We start from the raw sequence: 13,406 nt of genomic DNA on the forward strand, positions 1-13,406 counted from the left end.
TCCTAGACCTGGACTAAAGCATCTGCCAACTCCTGGACAGTCTGTTGGTGGATGGAGCGAGACATGATGTCCCAGATGTGGTAAATTGGATTCAGGTCTGGGGAACGGGCGGGCCAGTCCATAGCATCAATGCCTTCCTCTTACAGGAACTGCTGACACACTCCAGCCACATGAGGTCTAGCATTGTCTTGCATTAGGAGGAACCCAGGGCCAACCGCACCAGCATATGGTCTCACAAGGGGTCTGAGGATCTCATCTCGGTACCTAATGGCAGTCAGGCTACCTCTGGCGAGCACATGGAGGGCTGTGCGGCCCCCCAAAGAAATGCCACCCCACACCATGACTGACCCACCGCCAAACCGGTCATGCTGGAGGATTGTTGCAGGCAGCAGAACGTTCTCCACGGCGTCTCCAGACTCTGTCACGCCTGTCACATGTGCTCAGTGTGAACCTGCTTTCATCTGCGAAGAGCACAGGGCGCCAGTGGCGAATTTACCAATCTTGGTGTTCTCTGGCAAATGCCAAACGTCCTGCACGGTGTTGGGCTGTAAGCACAACCCCCACCTGTGGACGTCGGGCCCTCATACCACCCTCATGGAGTCTTTTTCTGACCGTTTGAGCAGACACATGCACATTTGTGGCCTGCTGGAGGTCATTTTGCAGGGCTCTGGCAGTGCTCCTCCTGCTCCTCCATGCACAAAGGTGGAGGTAGCGGTCCTGCTGCTGGGTTGTTGCCCTCCTACAGCCCCCTCCACGTCTCCTGATGTACTGGCCTGTCTCCTGGTAGCGCCTCCATGCTCTGGACACTACGCTGACAGACACAGCAAACCTTCTTGCCACAACTCGCATTGATGTGCCATCCTGGATGAGCTGCACTACCTGAGCCACTTGTGTGGGTTGTAGACTCCGTCTCATGTTAGCACTAGAGTGAAAGCACCGCCAGCATTCAAAAGTGACCAAAACATCAGCCAGGAAGCATAGGAACTGAGAAGTGGTCTGTGGTCACCACCTGCAGAACCACTCCTTTATTGGGGGTGTCTTACTAATTGCCTATAATTTCCATTTGCACAACAGCATGTGAAATGTATTGTCAATCGGTGTTGCTTCCTAAGTGGACAGTTTGATTTCACAGAAGTGTGATTGACTTGGAGTTACATTGTGTTTTTTTTGAGCAGTGTATATATATTGAAGCAACATCTCAAGACATCAGCCTGTAGTGTGGTTTTCCACTTAAATTTTGAGTGTGACTCCAAGTTAAAGCTTGGTCGCAAGTGGGTATTCCAAATGGACAATAACCCCAAGCATACTTCCAAAGTTGTGGCAAAATGACTTAAGGACAACAAAGTCAAGGTATTGGAGTGGCCATCACAAAGCCCTGACCTCAATCCTATAGAAAATGTGTGGGCAGACCTGAAAAAGCGTGTGCGAGCAGGGAGGCCTACAAACCTGACTCAGTTACACCAGCTGTCAGGAGGAATGGGCCAAAATTCACCCAACTTATTGTGGGAAGCTTGTGGAAGGCCACTCGAAACGTTTGACCCAAGTTAAACAATTTAAAGACAATGCTACCAAATGCTAATTGAGTGTATGTAAACTTCTGACCCACTGGGAACGTGATGAAAGAAATAAAAGCTGAAATAAATCATTCTCTCTACTATTATTCTGACATTTCACATTCTTAAAATAAAGTGGTGATCCTAACTGACCTAAGACACAGACTTTTTACTAGGATTAAATGGCAGGTATTGTGAAAAACTGAGTTTAAATGTATTTGGCTAAGGTGTATGTTAACATCAGACTTCAACTGTACCTAGAAGTCCACACTATTCTTATTTTTTTTAAATGTATCTTAAAAGTAAAAGTAATATAGTCAACTATACAACTTCTACTACTACTACTACTACACTTGATATCATCCAATAATATATAATGAAAAACACTCAACATGAAGAATTAATGCAATTATGTTTATTTCAAATATATATTTTGAAATATAGATTAGGTGCTCTTCTTTTTATAGCAGGAAGTAAAGGGACTGGACAAGGCTTTGCCTATAGCTGAAAACATCCTAGAAATGAGCGAACGCTTCTTTGGTTTCTTCTTGATGGAGCATACACTCTCTGTTCGGCAGGATTCTTGATCATTGACAATTGCTAGAAGAAAAAAAAATGTAAACATAACACTTTCTTTAACTGACCCTAGTTAGTGTGAATAATTAGTATTGCATTATTATTATTTACATTGTAATATTCTACATAATTTACAAATGTAGGGCGGCAGGTAGCCTAGCAGTCTCAATCCGCCTATTTAACGCAGAAGTGTTACATAGGCCCCCCCAGGGCTTAGACTGTTTAGTGCCAAAAAGAAGGGGATAAAAACATGCAAAAAATATATATACATATAAATAAATATATATAAATATATTTGTCAACTTTCTTATATCTCTCAGATTTAGGACAGACACTTCAGTTCCATGTAGTGAATCTGTTATTCAATGCGTTTGTATGGGCTAATAGCAGTAAGGCCGATACAAACCCCGCGGCCTAGACAGGGCTTAGACTCTTGTGGGTTAAAAAGCATGATCATTACAAAGGTGCAACTCGTGCTGGAGACAATAAAAGGCCACGCTAAAGTGTGCAGTTTTGTCACACAACACAATGCCACAGATGTCTCAGAAACTGAGAAAAATACGAGCAAGGAAAAACGCTGGTTTTGAGGGAGCGTGCACTTGACATGCTGACTGCAGGAATGTCCACCAGACCTGTGGCCAGAGAATTGAATGTTTATTTCTTTACCATAAGCCGCCTTCAATGTCGTTTTAGAGAATTTGGCAGTCTGTCCAACCGGCCTCACAACCACAGACCACGTATATGGCGTTGTGTTGGCTGTAGGGTTATGGTGTGGGCAGGCATAAGCTACGGACAACGAACACAATTGCATTTTATCAATGGCAATTTGAATGCACAGAGATACCGTCACGAGATCCTTAGGCCCATTGTCGTGCCATTCATCCGCCGCCATCACCTCATGTTTCAGCATGATAATGCATGGCCCCATGTCGAAAGGCCTGCATACTCACCAGACATGTCACCCATTTAGCATGTTTGTGATGCTCTGGATTGACGTGAACAACAGCATGTTCCAGTTCCCACCTATATTCAACAACTTCGCACAGCTGTTGAAGAGGAGTGGGACAACATTCCATGGGCCACAATCAACATCCTGATCAACTCTATGCGAATGAGAAGTGTCACGCTGGTGATCAAATGGTGATCACACCAGATACTGGTTTTCTGATCCACGCCCCTAGGTATCTGTGACGAACAGATGCATATCTGTATTCCAAGTCATGTGAAATCCATAGATAAGGGCCTAATGAACGTATTTCAATTGACTGATTTCCTTATATGAACTGTAACTCAATAAAATCTTTTAAATTGTTGCAAGTTGCGTTTATATTTTTGTTCAGTACACATTTGAGTGTATTGACTTACCTGTTTCACTGATAGCAGGGGTCTGGTTCTGGGAAGGTGTTGGAGTGCAGTGGTTCCTCTTGTTGACCTTCTGAGTACACTGGAAACCAAACAGTCATTTGTACAGTAGGAGAAATTGCACACAAAAGGTATCAGTGTTTACCATCATACTGTACGTAATGAATAAAAATAATCTTTATAATTTGTATTTTGATGACATATGTACCTTTGGGTTGAATCCACAGAGAGCGTTGAATCTTCCTCTCTTCTTTTCCTTTCTACCAGTTGTTGGAAGCTCAGAATTACCTACCTCGTCACTGCCAAGTGCATTGTGTGATGACAACTGGGTCATGGAGGGAGGTGAAGAGCTAGCCTCATTGCATTTAGTTAGCAGTTCCCTAGTTAATGATTTGACCAGGGCATCGTCAAATGCATAATCCGTTGACTTCATTGCAACCTGGAGCATCTTCTCTGACCCAAATTCTTGAAGAAGCCCCTTGTAGACAGCCTTGAAAATCTTTTTGATTTTCAGATTCTGGGGGTAGGCTTGAGTTGGTTCAAGGCCTGAGGTGCCACAGAACTCAGACAGAATCCTCTTTGTGAGAACTCTTGATGTTTCACCAATGTCAGAGGATTCCAGTAATGTGATAGGGGTGATCATTGACAGCAATCTAATAATCAGTAAAAGTACCAAAGAGGTGTAGTCATTGCTAGTGGAGTCAAATGATGCATGTGTATCAGAGTCCATGGCTGATGGAGTTGATGGATGCACAGAGACACTAGACATCTCCAGATCATTGTTGTCCATCTTGGATTCCACCTCTCCTAAAACTTGAATATCCACAGTTCCACCGATGTGTGTGCTGCTGCCAGACAGAGAGGGTCTAGGCAATGATTTGGCACTAGACTGACGGCTAGTGGTCATGAGAGCCGGTCTGTCAAAGTCAAGTGTTCCAGCATCAGTTGGGGACAACCCATTGATTATGTTCATCAACTCTGATAATTTTACTGATGAATTTGAGGCCACAGAACAGGTATCCATGACCTGATTGACCATTATATTGGTGAAAAGGCTCTTTGTGTCACAGTAAACCTGTGAGGAACTAATGGAGATGGCAGAAGAGCTCGGGATAAGCCGACTTGTGTCCTGCAGAGAACCATCAGAGATGATAGTTTGGCAGAAACCGGATCCTTGTGATGGTGGAGGAAGCCAGAAGATAACCTGCTGTAGCAGACGTTTTATTGACTCCTTAGCAAAGGAGTACACAAGGTCAGATGGAAACTCCCTGGATTCTTCAGAAGCATTCAATCCTGTCTTCAGCTTCAAAAGAATAGAGTCAGACACGCTCTTGCCAGCTGGCACAAAAAGAGCCTGGGGGGTGTTGTGACTTTTTATGAGCTCATAAACTTTGTCAGTGAGCTCATGTGAGAAGTTCTGAAGACCGTCCCTGGGGCTGAGTCTCGCAAGTCTTCTTGTAAAAGAAGTGACATCATCTGCAGTGGCTATGTGTTCCGTATCTTCTCTTGGAATTACCTCCATAACAGTGTCAACTATGGCAGAGATGGTTTGCCTTGTGTAATTTGTTGACCCTTGTGAATGAGTTGAGGAGTCACTCATATCAATGACCGAACTCCTAATGATAGGACAATAGCTTTCAACAGGCCACTCATTGGGGACTGGAGTGCCTGGAAGAGAATTTGTAAAATCACTCTGGGACCCTCTGGTCATGGCAGAGGTGATGGACAGGGAGGACTTTGAGGAGGATGGCCGGTGTATCTCGTGTCCATCAGTTCTCACCATGTCAACATCCTCCAACATGGAGCCCACGATGGAACGAGTCAAGAGGCCCTTCTCTGAGGTGCTCATCCTCTCTGACATAGACACTCTCCTCTGGATTGTCATCAGAGTCTGACTAATTAAGGCTTTGGAATAATTTACCATGCTGGTCTGGCTGCCCTCATGTTCACTGTCAGTCAATTGTGTAGAAGTAGCTGTTCTGCATATGGATTCGGCATGTTTGGGGGCCTCAACCACATTGTCTAGGAGGACCGGTTGTTGCTGGGCAAAAAAGTCCTTGACCTTGGTGAACACATTTTTGAACAGGTTAACAGTGCCTGGCCAAATTATCTTCCCTTTCACATTGGCCCCGTTGTGAACACTGACAGGAAGGGTTGAAGCTGACAGGGATCTTTCTAACTGGCCAGACACTGAAGCATCAGACATTCTAGTCATCTGAGTGAAGTTATTAAGGTCTTTAGCGATGCTTATGACGATGTTGGATGCTGCAGAATTGGTGTGCAGAGAAGAGGTGAATAAAGATGGAGTTCCACTCTTCTGAAGGATTTTGACATCTCTATCATCACCATCATTACTGGACTCTGCACAAATGTCTGCACTTCTACCATCAAGGCTGGTATTTACAATGCCAATCAACCCTGATCGAAGGATCCCACCAGCCATATGTGAGGCTTTAGTTTGAAACTCCTCAGTACATAGTTTGTCAAAGGCTGTGGATTTAAGACTTCTAGAGGATGCTTCCTCTATATCATTGTTGATCTCACCATGCATATTGTCCTGTGTATTGACAGCATAGTCATCAACATATAAATATGATTTGGAGGCGGAAAGGACGTCAATCTGAGAAACAACGGCATCCAAAAGCTTGGACAGGTCTTCTGTATCTCCTTTTAGGCTAGAGAGGCATTCCTCCATGGATTCCTCAGAGTGATACACAGTGAGGATCTGACTAATGACCTCCTTGGTACAGGTTTGAAGGTCCGCTTGGATTTCAAGAGAATCACTATTACAAGTCACCTGAGAATCTAAACTTTCACTGGGAGCCTGTTTGAGAGTCTCATCATGTATTGGTGTAACACCATCGATGACCTTCACAGAGTCTTGGCAGGGAGTGAGAAACCGCCTCAGCATTTCTCGAAATCTATGATATATAATACGAGCAGCAGAAAGGGTGCTCACTTTTGAAATTCTGAGAATTTCAGATTCATGTGCCTGCATGGACTGAACAATAGTCTCCACATCTGTTACAAAGGTGTCCAGTAATTTAGATGCTTCAGAGTCTCCCGATAAGCTGGTTGTAAAGGGGTTGACAGATCTCAGAGCTTCACTCACTGCCTTTCTAGCCTTTGTCTGGAAAGACAAACTGGAGAGTTTCGTCATATTTATAACTGGAAGACTCTGGGTAGATTCACTGTTGGTGGTGCTGTCCTGCAGACCAAGTGGAAAAGTGAGATCGGAGAGACATTGTTCACTGTCTAACAACTCAGATGGTGAGGCGGAACAAGAACTGGTGAAATTATTCAAGTCAGACATGATGCCATCCACAAATAGATTGGCCTCCAGAGACTCTTCAGAATCACACTCTCCAACAGAAGATGAGAACTTCTCCATCACCTCAGTCTTATACAAGACTAGAACCTGGCTGGCAATCGCTTTTGTGGTGTCAAGGAGGACTTGGTCTTGCAAATACGTTTTGAGAGCCAAGAGGGGTTTTGGGGTCTCACTTTGTCCTTTTTGTTCATTCATGGATGAGGGCGTTATTAAAAGTGGTTTACAAGAAAAGGAGTCCGATGTGTTAGCCTCACCATTACTGGAATGACCGACATCCAGGCACAAAGTTGGAACCATTGTGAAAGAATCTCTTGTGCTCTCCACAAATGTACTTGAGAGATCCCCTTTTTCTGGACAGGTAAGAAGCCTCTTCAGCGTATTTTTCATGTTGTAGTAACAACCAACAGTGTAAGACCAGATCTTACTCTGATGGTTTTCAAGAAGGATCTGCTCACTCTGTGCAGGAGAGCAGGATGACCTGATAGACTGGGTAAGATTGTCCATGTCTGAAACAAAGGTACTTACCAACTCAGAGGCTTCAGGGTCGATCATAAGGTCTCTGATCTCACCTATCCTAGGAGTTGGACTAGATGATGTAGTGCCAGACCAACATGATGTACAACCCCTGAATCTTTTAACGATCTCCCGGATCGATTCAGTGGCCTTGGTCTGAAACTCCTCAGTGAGTAGTCTGTCCATACTTTGTGTTGACAGACGAAGACTAGATTTGGCACCTTTGATATTGAGGTTGCTCTCTCCTTGTTTTAGCATCTCCTCAGAACTTTTACAAGATTCAAGCATCTTCATATGGTCAGCAACAACACAAAGCAGTTCCCTCTTGTCGGGATCATTTTCCTCCTTATTGCTGAAGTTCAAAACAGTGCCACTGAGGGCTGTCATGACCTGTCCTGTTAAATGTGTCATATCCACCTCAACACCATCCTCTCTGAGAACAACACTATGCTCAACACTCTTCCCATTAATGTACATCTGAAGTATGTTGGAAACGCCAGACAACATCTCCTCAACCACCTTGGTGCTGGAGACACCACCACTGGCAAAAATGACAGGGGATATTCGCCCAGAGATGGGAGTTTGGATGGCCACAGAGATTATGGAATTGACCTTCTTTGACACTTCTCCAACAATAACCCGGGATAGACTTTGAGTGTCTACCTGGCCCTCTCTTTGGATACAGAGGACATTGTTCAGCGACTCTTTGAAGGAATCCTGGACACTAGTGAGGAGACTGTCCTGAGTGATCCCAAAAAAGTCACTGAGTGGCTCAGATGATATAGACTCACCATCTCCCTGAGTATTTGGCAACACTGTCTGAGACCTTTGAGAATACAAAGCAAACAATACAGCATTCCATATTCAATAGTAGACACTGTAGTCACATTAATGCATAATTCAATAATCAGTTAAACTGGTCATTAAGAGTAAACTGTTATACAGATAACAAAACATATTTTCACAAAATGGGTCATGTGTAGTTAGGTGAAACCGGTTTCTTTAGGAATGACTGAACATACCCATTACGAGAGGAGCTTGATTTGGCCGTGCAAGACCTTGAGGATTTGCTGCTGCCTCTCGTTCGAACCTTCAGGTTTGTGCTAGAAGATCTCTCTGATTCTGTCAGAGACTTGCCGGATACTGGAGACACATGGCTGTATATCCGTACAAAACGGAAAATTGCAGGGATGATGACCTCCAGGATGGTCTCAGATACAAACCGCACAATCTCCAGGCACATCTCTGCAAGCAATGCCCTCATCACCTGTAAGACCGAAACAGTGTAGGTAGATTACTCATAGCCGGGCTCTGAAACCAAGTTCCTCAAAGAGATACCAACAATCTCACATATGTTCATGAGAATCATGAAAGTGGCATACATTGGAAAGCAGGAAAAGCAGTAGGCTACTAAAAATATATTTGAATGTAACTGTTTGTGATAATGTGGATGATACTGTAGATAGATAAAAGGCTTGTATCTAATTTTCTTGAAACATCTATTAATATATCTATGAATAATTTTCAAGGTTAAGGGACTTACAGGGTCCATCCTGCCAATGCTTAACTGCCTCCATTGCCTATAGGAAATAATTAGATGTTTTTAGTACCAAAAAGCACACCAACACACATACAATTTATAAAATCCTCCAGATGACATTGCATTAAAATACTACAATAGAGAAGTTTGGACATACTCCTCAGTAAGTTTTTCCAGAAACCGGATGATAATCGGGCTGAAAGCATCCGGATTGATTGGCGGGAGGTCAAGAGCCCTGGTCTGACAGGCCCTGGAGACACACTCATTTAGGATCTTTTCATTAGATTGTCCCTGGTGAGATGTCCCCTGAACTGCCATCCCAGAGGATTCCACAGATGTAGAGGGACCTGTGTCCAAAGCAGCATTCACCAAGGTAAAGAAATCAGAAAACATGTAACCTTGTGAGGCAAGTATGTATTAGCCAACTTTGTGTACTTTGTGAAGTTAAGTACCCAAGAAAGGATAACATGTGCACTCTGCTATTAGTCCTCTGCTCAATAGATGTCCATACTAAATCACATTTACATGTAAAAGGATTACATTCAGTGAAATTTGAGTTCAATTTATGACCTGCATCTGTATCAGTGATCTGCTCCGCTTTGTTTCTCTTGGTCCTCTTGGTCTAAAAAAGACAATACAGTCAATGATATACACGCAGATACTGTATGAAGCCATTCCAATACAGCCCTTTGAGTAGAGCAAGGGTAAGACTGATTGTAGGGCTGTCCCCGACAAAAAAAAATAATTGTCGACCGAGAGTCATCCTGTTCTAATGTTAAAATGTATTTTTCCATATCAGGCACACCCTATGTGTTTGAATACAATCAACTACATAGGCACTGAGCTTGTCTGATGCTTTAAGCACACTGTTTGATTAAATAATTAAGACACACAAATGACTAAAGAAAGAGCCCGATGATGACACTGTATTAAAATAAATGACAGCGAGTGCCTGTGTGACAGGCTCACGTTTTCTCACTCTCCTCCCTACTGCAGTGAAAAGGCACCACATAACAGCAAGTGTTTATTGTGCTGTCCATGCCGAAGATGCAACATAATTTCAGCCATTTAGTTTCTTCCTCGTTTCTGACTGAAAAGTTGTTACCGAAATCCCTAACTTGTTTACAAAAAGCATTACCTATTCCCTCAGCCTTGCTCTCTTATTGTGAAACATGTAAGCATCGCATGCATGTGACGAATAGGGCCTCACCTATAGCCTATCATAATCAAATCAATAAATTGGTTATAACAAACTCCGAACACAGTAATATCGACAGCAAAATGGATGCTGACGATGTGAAAAATAAACGCCAAATGGGTGAATGTTTACTGGTTGCTTACGTGGGAAAGGGGAAGTCAGATCTGTGGAAGACATTTGACTTAGTTGTGGAAACTACTGGAGATCAAGAAAAAGGAGGGTATAGGAGCAAGCTTTGCGTGAGTATGTGAGCTTTTATGTGTGCCAAACAGTTGCTGTTAGATTACAATATTGTTTTTTCTGACCATTTGGAACAGTGTAAACAACACTAAATAAATTCTAAGCAATACCAGTCTGTTCTAACAACAAAACATTGTAAAGCCTTTATTACAGCATAGCAAAGATTAAAAACAGCCGAATCTGTGAAATTGCTTAATTCAACATTTTGCCGGTGCATGAGGCTTGGTGCTCACAGAATCAGTAGGCTATTAAATAAATATTCAAACAGGCAACATAAGCTATATCTGTCTCATATCTGTATATATGTATACAGTACCAGTCAAAAGTTTGGACACACCTACTCATTCAAGGGTCTTTCTTTATTTTTACTATTTCTACATTGTAGATTAGTAGTGAAGACGTCAAAACTATGAAATAACACATATGGAATCATGTAGGTACCAAAAAAGTGTTAAACAAATCAGAATATATTTTATATTTGAGATTCTTCAAAGTAGCCATCCTTTGCCTTGATGGCAGCTTTGAAGAATCTCAAATATAAAATATGTGTTATTTCATAGTGTTGATGTCTTCACTACTTTTCTACAATGTAGAAAATAGTAAAAATAAAGAAAAACCCTTGTGACTGGTAATATACATATGGATGATTTACAAAGCCAGGCACATTTAACAATTAGGCTATTGATTATAGACCTAATTAAGTTGGGTGTTCCTCTCTCCTCAAGTTTCTTAAGACAATTAGGCTAAGGCAAGGGCTGTTTCCCCATCTCTGCTGCTGCTGCTGCCTCTGCAGCATTGTTCTCAATCCCAATATGCTGGTTAACTTTGCTACTGTATTATGCACATAGCAACATAGGGAAGGGCGCCAATTCTACGGCGCACTGAAGATTATGTTTCAGAACCACTGACAGTGACCGTACCCAACGCGGGAAAAAGCGCATTCGTTATAAAATAATATTTGATTTATCAGTGTTGCACCATTATTTTTACATAATATAACCATATACAATTTCAGTATCACTTAGCGTGATGGACTGTGCCATCTCTGTGGCCTCGGCAATAAATTAGTCAAAAAAAACATGACCTATGCGAATCAGACAGGTGTCCATGTGCACCATGAAGAAAAAAAACTTTTGCGACTGCTCGACTTAAGAAATCCCAGTCAACCAACAGCCTATCGAACAAACTAGCGACCAGTCGACCAAATGGGGTCAGCCCTAGATTTACTATTTGGAGATAAAAGGGTATTGCATGGACAATTTACCTTCCTCAGAACAACATGCTGTAGGGGCAGGTTATAGACATGAAAGATATCACAAATATCCACATCTCTGCTCAATCTATTCCCTTACCTTGACTTTATTTCTCTTCACGGCATTCTGCTCCATCTGAGGCAGGGGATCCTTCTTCACCTCTTCCTCATCTTCATCATTCTTATTATCAACAAAATCTCTCTCAGCTGCATCAGTATCAGTGCTCTGTTCAACTGTGGACCTGTTGGCACTGGTCCTCCTCTTGGTCTAAAAAGACAATACAGTCAATAACATACTGTATGTTGCCGTGGCTATACAGGCCTTTTGAGAAGAACTACAGTAAACGATTGGTGATTGAATATTAAGAGATGTAAGTCTGTTGTAAGGACAATTTACCCTCCAACCTCACAACAACATGTTGTATGGCATATTGGACAGGTTTAGAGTGTGGACAAGTAAGACCCCAGATTTCCCTTTCTCTCCTCAATCTATTCTCTCACCTTAACTTTTCTCCTTGTCACAGCCTTCAGCTCGATCTGAGGCAGGTGATCCTTCACTTCACTATCTTCTGGATAGTTTAAACCCAGCATATCATTCTTCATTTTCTGGACTTGACCTTCCAAACTTTGATGATCATGTGGAACATCTTCGTTTAAACTCTGATTGGAACAAATTAGACCATTCTTTAAATGCTCATGGATATGGCCAATATACCACAGCTAAGAGCTGTTCTTATACATGACACAAACGCAGAGTTATTATAAACTGCTTACCAACTTAATTAGAATAGTAAAAATAAATGTTTTGTCATACCCGTGGTATACGCTCTGATATACCACAGCTTTCTGCCAATCAGCATTCAGGGCTCGAACCACCCAGTTTATAATGGCCAATATACTATGGCTAAGCGTTGTTCTTAGGCAAAACTGCTTGGATACAGCCCTTAGCAGTAGGATATTGGCCATATACCACAAACACTGAGGTGCCATATTGCTAATAAAAACTGGTTACCAACATAAATAGAACAGTAACAAGTATTTTTGCATCATACCCGTGGTATATTGTCATATATACACATGGCTGAAATGCTGTTTCAGCCAATAAGCATCCAGGACCCAAACTGCCTGGTTTATAATTGTGCTATATGGCCATTTTACCACGGCTAAGGGCTGTTCTGAAGCAAGCCGAAACGCAAAGTGCCTGGATACAGCTCTTAGCCATGGTAAATTCGTTTTTGCTAACGGTTGTATTCATTTTGGGATCTATCGCATGGCTAATGAGAATTTAGCTATCTGAGAGAGCCATATGAGTGAGAGGTGCTTTCCGTCTCTCTTCTGGATGATAAACAGGCAGAGGCTCGGGTGGAGAAGGGAATTATAATTAATATATTCAGCTCAAGGACAAAATGGACACTGGCCGCAAAAAGCATGGATTTTTTTAGGGGGCATTATGGTCACTCAAAGGGGATGTCGCTGGGTAATTTGAGGTATTATCAAGTGCTTGTCAAATTGTGAATAATAGTGTGCCGCTTGAGCAAAAAAAAATAAAGCAGAGCTCATGCCTTTCATGCGACTTTTTTCAAATCATAATATCAGTCACATCATACAGCCTTAGAATGTATTTAAAATCCAAATGGATTGCCCAACGTTTGTATCACAACTAAAGTTACATAAATAACTCTAAATTAAGCATATAGGAGTACCTATTTCTTTGTTAACTGCTAAACACAGAATAGCCACATGTGCACACTCCCTCAAATCGTTTGGAGAAAACATTTTATTTTATTCAGCAATGTTCAATTGTATTCTTCATACTATAAAATAATATAAAATAATGCCAT

Source organism: Oncorhynchus clarkii, chromosome 22 (genome assembly GCF_045791955.1).
Source record: "Oncorhynchus clarkii lewisi isolate Uvic-CL-2024 chromosome 22, UVic_Ocla_1.0, whole genome shotgun sequence".
Taxonomy (NCBI): Eukaryota; Metazoa; Chordata; class Actinopteri; order Salmoniformes; family Salmonidae; genus Oncorhynchus; species Oncorhynchus clarkii.